Below are 13,869 nucleotides of genomic sequence, written 5' to 3' on the forward strand. Positions count from 1 at the left end.
GAATGTAAAACGGTTATTTTTTTTTAAATCATTTGATCCTCACAAAAAACTTAGAAGATAGATTTTGCTACAGATCACAAAACTGAGGCTCAGAGGTCATCTCCTTATGTCACATGAGCAGAAAGGTTTCAAGGCCTCTGCATTTTCCACTGGCTTCACTGCCTGAAGCTATGATTTTTCAAACATTAGGATTGGAGCTTTTCCATTTGAAGTTTAGGTTTATCCTGCCTGTAGTTTCAATCTGTGATTTAAATTGAAGTGATCGTTCAAAATCATTTGCTAAATAAAACTCTATAATGGATAGTTCTTTAAAATTATAATTAAGGTACGAGTCCCCCCTTAAATATTTGCTCTTTCCTGACATCCCTTAAGTCTGTACTTTTCTGTGAGATTTATGGTTCAAGAAAGTTTTAACTATTGTCAATTCAATTAACCTCTCCAGGTGTCCCCCCCAACTGAGGTTTGAGTGTCTGAAAGCCCCTGGAAACAGGCTTTCTGTAAAAAAAAAGAATTATATATAATTATATATATGTACATATATGTGTGCATATATATATATATATATATATATATATATATATATATATATATATAGAGAGAGAGAGAGAGAGAGAGAGAGAGAGAGAGAGAGAGAGAGAGAGAGAGAGAGAGAGGTGTTTCCTTAGATAAAGTAGGTAACAGCTAAAGAAAGAACTAGATTTCCCCAAACTCGGAGCATGATTAAGCGTTTATATCCACTGACTGTCAACGGTAGAACACATAAATGAATGATAGAAGAGAATGTGCACTCAGCATCTGTAATTTTACTCATCCCTATGGACCTTACTCATTATGTCAGCTGAGGACGTTGTGAGTCATAAGCTAGATAACGCAAGAGAAAGCTCTCAGTAAAATTTAAACGTGATACAAATGCCAGGTGTTACACACTAGGATGCTCACTCCAGCCCAGTCCACTTCCTTTAGGTCCCTAAGCTTTACGGGTTCCCTCCAGCACAGGAGACCCGCGCGTGCTCCTTCCTGGGCCTGGGGCTCCGTCCCCACTGCCTTCTGTTCTCTAACTCCCACTGTCCCTGAGGTCCGCTTAGAGAGCACTTCCTCTGGAAATGGTCCTCCGTTCCCAGCTCTCAGCTGGGTGTCCTCTTCTTGCATCAGAATATTTATCTCCGTAGTCTCCTTACTTGCCCATCCCAGCATTAGCTTAAGCTTTCCAGGCAAATACCATATGATATCATTTATATGTGGAATGTAGAATATGACATGAACTTATCTATGAAACAGAAACAGACTCACAGAAGACAAACATATGGTAACCAAAGGGGAAAGTGGCGGGGAGGGATAAATTAGGAGTTTGGAATTAACGGAGACACACTACTATATATAAAATCGATAAATGACAAGGTCCTACTGTATAGCACAGGGAACTGTATTCCATACCCTGTAATAAACCATAATGGAAAAGAATATGAAAATGAATACATATATATAACCAAATCACTTTGCTATACACCAGAAAATAACACGACAATGTACATCAACTTTACTTCAGTTGAAATAATGAATTAATCTTTCTAAGAGAAGGGATCACATCTATCTGTATCTCCACCACCTAAGTCAGTTCACATTATACAGCAGTTACTGAATACATATTTGTGAAATGAACTTTAACTGCCTGATGGCATCTCTCTATCTTGTTAAATCTAGACAAAGTGCATTGACCACTGAATACTTCATAAGCAAAATACATGGGTTTTAAATGATATGGTCCCTACTCAAAGGAGTTGAAGTATTAAGATGTATATATGGGGACTTCCCTGCTGGTGCAGTGGTTAAGAATCCTCCTGCCAATGCAGGGGACACAGGTTCAAGCCCTGGTCCGGGAAGATCCCACATGCCACGGAGCAACTAAGCCCGTGCGCCACAACTACTGAGCCTGTGCTCTAGAGCCTGCGAGCCACAACTACTGAGCCCGTGTGCCACAACTACTGAAGATCACGCACCTAGAGCCCGTGCTCCGCAACAAGAGAAGCCACTGCAATGAGAAGCCGGTGCACCGCAACGAAGAGTAGCCCCCGCTCGTCGCAATTAGAGAAAGCCCGCGCGCAGCAACAAAGACCCAATGCAGCCAAAAAAAAAAAATATATATATATATATATGTATATATGAAAGACAATTACAGAAAAATGAAATCATATTTATGAGCAAGAGGACAATGTATCATATAGACAAGTGGTACCGTGTGTCGTTAAAAAAGAAGGAAGTGTTCTTTAAGAAAGTTGGAGGCATCCTTTCATAATAGCCTTAAATCATGAGTATTCAAAAGTATAAACTCAGACAAACTCCTAACATCATGCTGGGGCCACCCCTGGCAACATGACAACTGCGGGCTGGAGAACACAGAACACGTTTCACGGAGGACGACGTGAAGGAGAACATTCTGTCTACAGTCACTATTTGGCATTGTTTCCATACAGCCTTTGTTGCCAAACGTAAAGGGCGTCATTCTCAGCACATAGTCTTTTTTTTCAGGTCATTATTTTTACACGAGCAAACCTTCCAGTATACTCTCTGTACTAACTGCTTTTTAGTTCCAAACATCCTTCCTGGGAAGGCCCTAGGTCATCAGAACTCCCGATTCACCTCAGTGCCATTGAATTGCTTTGAAACAAAGTATTTTCACTGTGGCAAGTGCTGGAAGAAAACCTACAATATATTTGATTCGGGTCATTATTTTGGCAATAGGTCTGAATAAATACATTTATCATTATGGTTTTTAAAATAATTTTATAATCTGACAGAAGAAAAGCTGGCTTGAAAGCCATTCCTTGCCCCAAGGCTTTGGATAAAACAATCACTTTAGAAAACTGTTTTGTGTTTTCTAGGGATATACATTCACACGTATGTCAAAGTGTACATGTGAAATTTTGTTTGTAAATATATATGCATCTATTAAGTTATACACACACACAAGCCACATACATATGATAGATTTTCTATCTGTGTGGCTCATTCCTTATGAGCCATCAGTACGCACCTGAGATGCCCCAGGATGCTCTGTTTTATAACATCATTGCATAAATATACACGTCAAACTGATAACATCATCCTTAAAGAATGAATCATATTGCCAAAGTAAAGCAACATAAAATGCAACGTCAGAATATTTCCCTCAAAAAGAGGTAAAAGTAAAAAAACAAAAGTTTATCGCCTAAGCCCAGGTTTGCTCTTCAGAAATGTGGAACAGCCCACCTGTAAATACTGATGTGGGCCCGAGGGTCCCATAACAGATATTTGTTCCTTTCTTAATTCCTTCCCTTCTACCTGTAGACCATCTGGAGCTGCTTAAGGAGAAGTAGACTTGTTAGGTCATCATTTAAAACATTGTGTCCCTGACTGAAGTAGTTTAGTCCTTTGTAAATTTGCTTTATGATTAAGAAAAAAAAATCACTGGTGCTAAAAATATGGATTTGCAGACACTCACTGGTACATCAGAGTCTATGGGAGAGAGGGCCTCAGAATTAGTATTTTGGACAAATGTCTGAGGTCAGTATTTCTCAAACTTTAATACACAAACTAACCGCCTGAGGAACTTGTTAGAATGCAGATTCTGATTCAGTGGATCTGTGATCGCACCTGAAAGTCTGCATTTCCAGCAAGCCCCCACGGGATACTGAAGCCACTGGTGAAAGAGCCACACTTTGAGCAGCTAAGACCTCGCTGACTGTCACCATCAGGTCTGATGGGAGTCCCAAAGCATCAGACATTAGCTTGCTTATATACTATACAGTGGAGTCAAAGTATAGGAGTTGGTTAAAAAAAAAAAAAAAAAGAAAAGATTTAGGAGGAAGGACCATCTTAACCAGTTGTATTACTGTTCCATACACCCAGGCCGTCATGGTAGAACTAAATACAATCTGACCCCCATTTCTTAATTCAATAGCCTTCTATGACTTAACTGCTGTAGTCTACGTAGAAAGATAATTTTTCTGTTTGGTTGATTGTTGGGTTTTGTCGGTCTTTTTGTTTAATTCTCAAAAGGCACCTTTATTTCCTAGTGTCCTTCAGTCCACATGTATGGAGGGCGTGCCATGTGGAAAGTCAGGGCAATGAACAGGCACAACCCTTACCCTCCCAAGCAGACGCAGTCTAGTTGGAGAGACAAGATATGGACTGAAATACCTTAATGCAAGGTAAAATGTTACATGGTGACAGAAACACTAGTGCTATGGTTGCAGGGATTCAGAGGAGAGAGAAATTACTTCTGATTGCAGTGTAGGTCAGGGCACAAGATTTGAACCCAGGTCTGTCTGACTCACCATTACCACATCAGAGAAGACACAGGGGCCCAACCGTCAAAGCCACAGAACGCCGACCTTGTCCTCAGGCAACCTGGGTGCTGGCAAAATTTTTGTTTAAGCCTGGCAATCATGGCCCCAAGTTGTGAGTTTAGAAAATAAACCTCAAGTGTCTCAAGACTAACCAGACGGTCTTCTAGGGACAAGGGAATCACTGTTAAATGAATTTAATTTCAGAACGCTCACTTAACACTCGTTTCTCTGCTGTGTAATCTTCGTCTGTTGACATCATTCCTCTGAGAAGTATAATTTTTAATTACATATCTTGTAATCCTAAATATTTTAGTTTGTTTAGTCTTTTTAGCGAATTGATAGGAGGCAAAGTTGTCATGTATCATGTGGGGATTGCGGTCACTTTGTATTGCTCTATTGAATTATGGCATTATTTTTGATTCTGTTACAAAAGACTGTGAGGGAATAATATTATTTCTAGAATAATTCAAAATATGCAGAACTAACTAATCTAATTTGTGCAAACCCTTTTGACTCATAATTTGACTTTCACAAGAAGCCTTGAAAATAGTTTCTCAGTTCAAAGGAAGCTATTCTAGGAAGGACAAATTATGAAACAATTTACCAGTTTTATAACTTAGAGGAAAAAAATGTTACTTTTACTCTATATTATGCACCTAAATCTGCATCACTCTAAAAGTTATGAAATACAAAAACTGTATATGAAATACAGAACTGTATGTTTTTGTGCATGAAGCAATATATATTTATGGAAGAAAATATATGCAGAATTTTTATTGCAGAAGGGCTAGATGTCAAAACATCTCAGCAACAAGATGATATATTTTGACAATGGTTATTTATGGTTCACCAGTATACTGAGATAAAGCAGAAGGCTTACATTTTCACAAGCAATGTCCCCATTCTCTTCCCAAATTAATCATCTTTAGAGTGTTCCAAATAATAGACATATGTTTGATTTTGACAATGTTGATAGTGGGGTTTTCCTATAACCGTATGTTCATCAAGTAAAGTTACCTGTCAAAAAGAATAGCAGTTGGAAGACTAATTCCATCACGTATAATGGGTAAATCATCATACTGATGGTTCACAAAAAAATGCCATTCATACTTTGGCTTTAGAGCTGAGTCCTGGGACATCTTACCATTGTGAAGGACACTTAGCTTACATGATTTAACATCCTTAAAAGAAAGATGGAAGGAGCTTGTGCCAATGTGGAGGAGCATCAAAAAACAGACTTGGCTCAGAACACTCAGTTAAAGTGCTCAGAAATTACATTATTCCCAGTAGATGCTCAATAAACATCTGTTGATGGAACAACCTTATGCCAGCTTTATACTGAAAACAGTGTTTCCAGCAACTGTACGTAAGCCAGGTCCTCATTCTGCTGCATGGCTCTTGTTGACTCTGGACATCTCTCTGCCAAATGCACAAGGAAGCATTCCTAGTGAAGTAGAAACCCCTCCAACACCGTGAGTGTAAGTGATGACTCGACTTACGCACTGATGAAGATAGTCCTAAACTGCCCTACAAAGAAAAGGGAATTATGATAAAGCCATAGCAACCAACAAGGCATTGTTGGTTTCTTTTTTAACATCTTTATTGGAGTATAATTGCTTTATAATGGTGTGTTAGTTTCTGTTGTATAACAAAGTGAGTCAGCTATACATATACATATATCTCCATACCTCCTCCCTCTTGCATCTCCCTCCCACCCTCCCTATCCCACCCCTCTAGGTGGTCACAAAGCACCGAGCTGATCTCCCTGTGCTATGTGGCTGCTTCCCACTAGCTATCTATTCGACATTTGGTAGTGTATATATGTCCATGCCACTCTCACTTCGTCCTAGCTTCCCCTTTCCCTTCCCTGTGTCCACAAGTCCATTCTTTACGTCTGTGTCTTTATTTCTGTCCTGCCCCTAGGTTCTTCAGAACCATTTCTTTTTTTTTTTTTTTTAGATTCCATATATATGTGTTAGCATACGGTATTTGTTTTTCTATTTCTGACTTACTTCACTCTGTATGACAGACTCTAGGTCCATCCACCTCACTGCAAATAACTCAATTTCATTTCTTTTTATGGCTGAGTAATATTCCACTGTATGTATGTGCCACATCTTCTGCATCCATTCATCAGTCAATGGACACTTAGGTTGCTTCCATGTCCTGGCTATTGTAAAAAGAGCTGCAATGAGCATTGTGGTACATGACTCTTTTTGAAGTATGGTTTTCTCAGGGTATATGCCCAGTAGTGGGATTGCTGGGTTGTATGGTAGTTCTATTTTTAGTTTTTTAAGGAACTTCCATACTGTTCTCTATAGTGGCTGTATCAATTTACATTCCCACCAACAGTGCAAGAGGGTTCCCTTTTCTCCACACCCTCTCCAGCATTTATCGTTTGTAGATTTTTTCATGATGGCCATGAGACCTAATGAAACTTAAAAGATTTTGTACAGCAAAGGAAACCATAAACAAGACGAAAAGACAACCCTCAGAATGGGAGAAAATATTTACAAATGAAGCAACTGACAAAGGATTAATGTCCAAAATTTACAAGCAGCTCATGCAGCTCAGTATCAACAAAACAAGCAACCCAATCCAAAAATGGGCAGAAGACCAAAGTAGACATTTCCCCAAAGAAGATATACAGGTTGCCAACAAACACATGAAAGGATGCTCAACATCACTAATCATTAGAGAAATGCAAATCAAAACTACAGTGAGGTATCACCTCACACCAGTAAGAATGGCATTACCTTTTAAAATCCCCTTTGTAAAAAATGTCCCAAAGAAAGAGTGTGAGAGAAATAGAAAACTCACAGAGAAGGTAGAATCGTATCAATGGGTATTTCTACCATATATAGCTAAATGTAGGAGGAATTATTTTTCCTCAAAAAAGTCTCCCTTAGCAGAGGAGTGATCTTTATTTAAGTCTTTATGAAGTTGTAATAATATCTGGGCAAGCTTTCTGAATTGCTTTATTTTTATAGAACAAAACTTTGGGGAAGATACATTACCATAAAATAACACCAATTGATGGTAGTTTTAATGTTTGTAGAGGTCACTTGACAGAATCAGTAAAAAAAGATTTTAAAATTTAGCAATTATAATATTAGTAATTAGTATTATGATTGCATTATTGGATATACGTGTAAAGAAGCTTTTCAACAATCACTTTAAAAGGCATTATAATAATAAGAGTTACTGAGAGGCAGAGTCAAGATGGCCGTGTGGGAAGATGCTGAGTTAATGTCACCCCACAACTAGGGCACATACTGGTCACTGGTTGGGGACCCTGACATCCAAGGAGATATGAGGAACCCCCAAGTGAAACAGTAGGACGTGGGGGGACTGAGAGGTGAGGAGAAGTGGAGGCCAGACAGGATGGGCACCCCTGAGACCAGGGAGACAGGTGGGAGGGGCCCTCTGGGAGGAGTGGGAGAGGAGCGGAGGGCATTTGCCCCACCACTCGAGCCCAGGAGGCCTGCTGGGTTCCCAGATGAGGTCCCCCACCCTCTGAGACAAGGGATTGGGGGCATGCCTGGGCCCCTTCTGTTCCTTGAGCCTAAGCCCCACCCTCCACAGCCAAGGCCTTTCCCACCTTTTTTCTTCTTTCTTTTTTATTTCCTTTTCCCTCCTCCTCTTTTTTACTACTGTGGTACTGATGTACCTTCTGGTTGTTGATTTATCTATATTTTTATTTCTATATTCTTTCTAACATATCTGTTAGTTTCCTAGTCTAATTTTATTTTTTATTTTGTCATTTTCTTTCTTTTCTTTTTTTTTTTTGCCACCCCAGGCAGCTTGAGAGATATTGGTTCATGAGCCCAGGCTTGGGCCGAAGTTCCTGCAGTGGGAGCTCTGAGTCCAAACCATTGGACTAACAGAGAACCTCAGACCCCGGGGAACATTCATCAGAGTGACGTCTCCTGAGGTCCTCATCTCAGCACCAAGACCCAACTCTACCCAACAGCCTACAAACTCCAGTGTTGGAAGCCTTGGCCAAACAACCAGTAAGACAGGAACACAATCCCACTCACAAAAAAAAAAAAAAAAAAAGAGACAGCAAAAAAATATGTCACACATGAAGGAACAAGGTAAAAAACTACAAGACCAAATAAATGAAGAGGAAATAGGCAATCTACCTGAAAAAGAATTCAGAGTAATGATAGTAAAGATGATCCAGAATCTTGGAAATAGAATGGAGGCACGGACTGAGAAAATACAAGAAATGTTTAACAAAGGTCTAGAAGAACTAAAGAACAAAAAAAACAGAGATGAAGAACACAATAACTGAAATGAAAAATACACGAGAAGGAATCAATAACAGAATAACTGAGGCCAAAGAACGAAAAAGTGAGCTGGAAGACAAAGTGGTGGAAATAACTGTTGAGGAGCAGAATAAAGAATGAAAAGAATTGAAGACATTCTCAAAGACCTCTGGCACAACACTAAATGCACATTCGAATTATAGGGGTCCCAGAAGAAGAAGAGAAAAGGAAAGGGTCTGACAAAATATTTGAAGAGATTATAGTGGAAAACTTCCCTAACATGGGAAAGGAAATAGTCACCCAAGTCCAGGAAGCACAGAGAGTCCCATACATGATAAACCCTAGGAGAAACACACCAAGACACATATCAATCAAACTAACAAAAATTAAATTCAAAGAAAAAATATTAAAAGCAGCAAGGGAAAAACAAAAAATAACATACAAAGGAATCCCCATATGGTTATCAGATGATTTTTCAGCAGAAACTCTGCAGGTCGGAAGGAAGTGGCAGGATATACTTAAAGTGATGAAAGAGAAAAACCTACAACCAAGATTATTCTACCCAGCAAGGATCTCATTCAGATTCGACAGAGAAATCAAAAGCTTTATAGACAAGCAAAAGGTAAGAGAATTCAGCACCACCAAAGCAGCTTTACAACAAATGCTAAAGAGACTTCTCTAGGAGGGAAACACAGAGAAGAAAAAGACCCACAAAAACAAATGCCAACAATTAAGAAAATGGTAATAGGAACATACGTATCGATAATAGTCTTGAATGTAAATAGATTAAATGCCTCAACCAAAAGACACAGACTGACTGAATGGATACAAAAACAAGACCCATATATATGCTATCTACAAAAGACCCACTTCAGACCTAGGGACACACACAGACTGAAAGTGAAGGGATGGAAAATGATATTCCATGCAAAAGGAAATCAGAAGAAAGCTGGAGTAGCAATACCTGTATCAGATAAAATAGATTTTAAAATAAAGACTATTACAAGAGATAAGGAAGGACACTACATAATGATCAAAGGATCAAGCAAAGAAGAAGATATAACAATTATAAATGTTTATGTATCCGACACAGGAGCACCTCAATACATAAGGCAAATGCTAACAACCATGAAAGGAGAAATTGACAGTAACACAGTAATAGTAGGGGACTTTAACACTCCACTTACACCAATGGACAGATCATCCAGACAGAAAATAAATAAGGAAACACAAGCTTTAAATGACACAATAGACCAGATAGATTTAATTCATATTTATAGAACATTTCACCCAAAAGTGACAGAATACACTTTCTTCTCAAGTGCACATGGAACATTCTCCAGGATAGATCACATCTTGAGTCACAAATCAAGCCTCGGTACATTTAAGAAAACTGAAACCATATCAGGCATTTTTTCTGACCACAATTCTATGAGATTGGAAATCAATTACAGGAAAAAACTTGTAAAAAACCACAAATACATGAAGGCTAAACAGTGCACTACTAAATAATCAAGAGATCACTGAAGAAATCAAAGAAGAAATAAAAAAATACATAGAAACAAATGACAGCGAAACACGATGACCCAAAACCTATGGGATGCAGCAAAAGCAGTTCTAAGAGGGAAGTTTATAGCAATTCAATCTCACCTCAAGAAACAAGAAAAATCTCAAATAAACAATCTAACCCTACACTTAAAACAACTAGAGAAAGAGTACAAAGAAAAGCCAAAGTCAATAGAAGGAAAGAAATCATAACAATAAGAGCAGAAATAAATGAAACAGAAATGAAGAATACAATAGCAAAGATCAATAAAACTAAAAGCTGTTTCTTTAAGAAGAGAAACCAAATTGATAAACCCTTAGCCACACTCATCAAGAAAAAAGGGAGAGGACGCAAACCAATAAAATTAGAAATGAAAAAGGAAAAATCACGACTGACACTGCAGAAATACAAAGGATTATAAGAGACTACTACAAACAACTATATGCCAGTAAAATGGACAGCCACAAAGAAATGGACAAATTCTTGGAAAGGTGCAATTTTCTAAGACTGAACCAGGAAGAATTCGAAAATATAAACAGACCTATCACGAGTAATTAACTTGAAACCATAATTAAAAATCTTCCAACAAACAAAAGTCCAGGACCAGATGGCTTCACAGGCAAATTCTATCAAGCATTTAGAGAAGAGCTAACACAGATACTTCTCAAACTCTTCCAAAAAGTTACAGAGGGAGAAACACTCCCAAATTCATTCTATGAAGCCACCATCACCCTGATACCAAAACGAGAAAAAGATATCACAGAAAAAGAAAATTATAGACCAATATCATTGATGAACATAGATGCAAAAATCCTGAACAAAATACTAGCAAACAGAATCCAACAGCACATTAAAAGGATCATACAACATGTTCAACTGGGATTTATCCCAGGGATGCAAGGATTGCTCAATATACACAAATCAATCAATGTGGTACAACACATTAACAAATTAAAGAATAAAAACCATATGATCATCTTAATAGATGCAGAAAAAGCTTTTGACAAAATTCAACACCCATTTATGGTAATAACTCTCCAGAAAATGGGCATAGAGGGAACTTACCTCAACACAATAAAGGCCATATATGACAAACCCACAGCCAGCATCATACTCAATGGTGAAAAACTGAATGCATTTCCACTAAGATCAGGAACAAGACAAGGATGCCCACTCTCACCACTCTTATTCAACATAGTTTTGGAAGTCCTAGCCATGGCAATCAGAAAATAAAAAGAAATAAAAGGAATACAAATTGGAAAAGGAAGTAAAACTGTCACTGTTTGCAGATGAAATGATACTATACATAGAAAGTCTTAAAGATGCCACCAGAAAACTACCAGAACTAATCAGTGAATATGGTAAGGGTGCAGGATACAAAATTAATGCACAGAAATCTCTGGCATTCCTATACGCCAACAATGAAAAAACAGAAAAAGAAGTTAAGGAAACACTCCCATTTACCACTGCAAAAAAAAGAATAAAATACCTAGGAATAAACCTGTCTAAGCAGGCGAAAGACTTGTACTCAGAAAACTATAAGACACTGATGAAAGAAATCAAAGATGACATAAGCAGATGGAGAAATATACCATGCTTTTGCATTGGAAGAATAAATATTGTGAAAATGACTACCCAAATCGATCTACAGATTCAGTGCAATCCCTATCAAATTACCAATGGCATTCTTCACAGAATTAGAAGAAAAAAATTTACAATTTGTATGGAAACACAAAAGACCCCGTATAGCCAAAGCAATTTTGAGAAAGAAAAATGGAGTTAGAGGAATCAGGCTCCCTGACTTCAGAGAATACCACAAAGCTACAGTAATCAAGATAGTATGGTACTGGCACAAAAACAGAAATATAGATCAATGGTACAGAATAGAATGCCCAGAGAAACTCACACACATATGGGCACCTAATTTATGACAAAGGAGGCAAGAACATGCAATGGAGAAAAGACAGCCTCTTCAATAAGTGGTGCTGGGAAAACTGGACAGCTACATGTAAAAGAATGAAGAACACTCCCTAACACCATACACAAAAATAAACTCCAAATGGATTAAAGACTTAAATAAATTAGACCAGACACTACAAAACTCTTAGAGGAAAACATAGGAAGAACACTCTTTGACATAAATCACAGCAAGATCTTTTTTGATCCACCTCTTGAGTAATGGAAATAAAAACAAAAATAAACAAATGGGACCTAATGAAACTTAAAAGCTTTTGCACAGCAAAGGATACCATAAACAAGACAAAAAGACAACCCTCAAAATGGGAGAAAATATTTGCAAATGAAGCAACAAAGGATTAATCTCCAAAACACACAAACAGCTCATGGAGCTCAATATCAAAAAGACCCCAAACAGTCCAGTTAAAAAATGGGCAGAAGACCTAAACAGACATTTCACCAAGGAAGACATACAGATAGGCAATAGGCACATGAAAAGATGCTCAACATCACTAATTATTTGAGAAATGCAAATCAAAACTACAAGGAGGTATCACCTCATGCTGGTCAGAATGGCCATTATCAAAGTATCTAGAAACAATAAATGCTGGAAAGGGTGTGGAGAAAAGGGAACCCTCCTGCACTGTTGGTGGGAATGTAAATTGATACAGCCACTACGGAGAACAGTATGGAGGTTCCTTATAAAACTAAAAATAGAACTGCCATATGACACAGCAATCCCACTACTGGGCATATCCACTGAGAAAACCATAATTCAAAAAGAGACATGTACCACAATGTTCATTGCATCACTATTTACAATAGCCAGGACATGGAACCAACCTAAATGTCCATTGAAAGATGAATGGATAAAGAAGATGTGGCACATATATACAATGGAATATTACTGAGCCATAAAAAATGAAATCGAGTTATTTGTAGTGAGGTGGATGGGCCTAGAGTCTGTCATACATAGTGAAGTAAGTCAGAAAGGGAAAAACAAATACCGTATGCTAACACATATATATGGAATCTAAAAAAACAAAAAAAGGTACTGATGATCCTAGTTGCAGGGCACGAATAAAGATATAGACATAGAGAATGGACTTGAGGACACAGGGTGGGAGAGGGAAGCTGGGGCAAAGTGAGAGTAGCATCGACATATATACACTACCAAATGTAAAATAGTTAGCTAGTGGGAAGCAGCAGCGTAGCACAGGGATCAGTTCGGTGCTTTGCAATGACCTAGAAGGATGGGATAGGGAGGATGGGAGGGAGGCTCAAGAGGGAGGGGATATGGGGACATATGTATGCATGCGGCTGATTCACTTTGTTGTACAACAGAAATTAACACAGTATTTTGAACCACTTACACTCTGATAAAGATCCATTAAAAAAAAAAAGGCTCAAAGATAGGTGTTCTATCTCAGATTAATGGCTACTCTCAAAGCTTCTGCTACCGAATCTAGCCATTTCTTTCATCATTAAGTATACAATAAGCACATCCTTATTGTTTCAGCTACTTCTCTATTCCTGAAAGCTCATTTTATAACTAAAAATATTCAGACAAAAATAAATAAATAAATAAGTAGTTACTTTGTGAAAACCATGTATATCTACCCACAGTAAGAAAGGGTAAATAATAATGATACTGATACACACATGGGTTCTTGTAGCATAGCATCACTATCTCAATTTAGAGAAAAGTGGAAACCACAGGGCAGTCCCAGATGGTGGCATGGAAAGATCCTGAACTCACCTCTTCCCCTGG

Source organism: Leucopleurus acutus (assembly GCF_964270905.1).
Source record: "Leucopleurus acutus genome assembly, chromosome: 5".
NCBI lineage: Eukaryota > Metazoa > Chordata > Mammalia > Artiodactyla > Delphinidae > Leucopleurus > Leucopleurus acutus.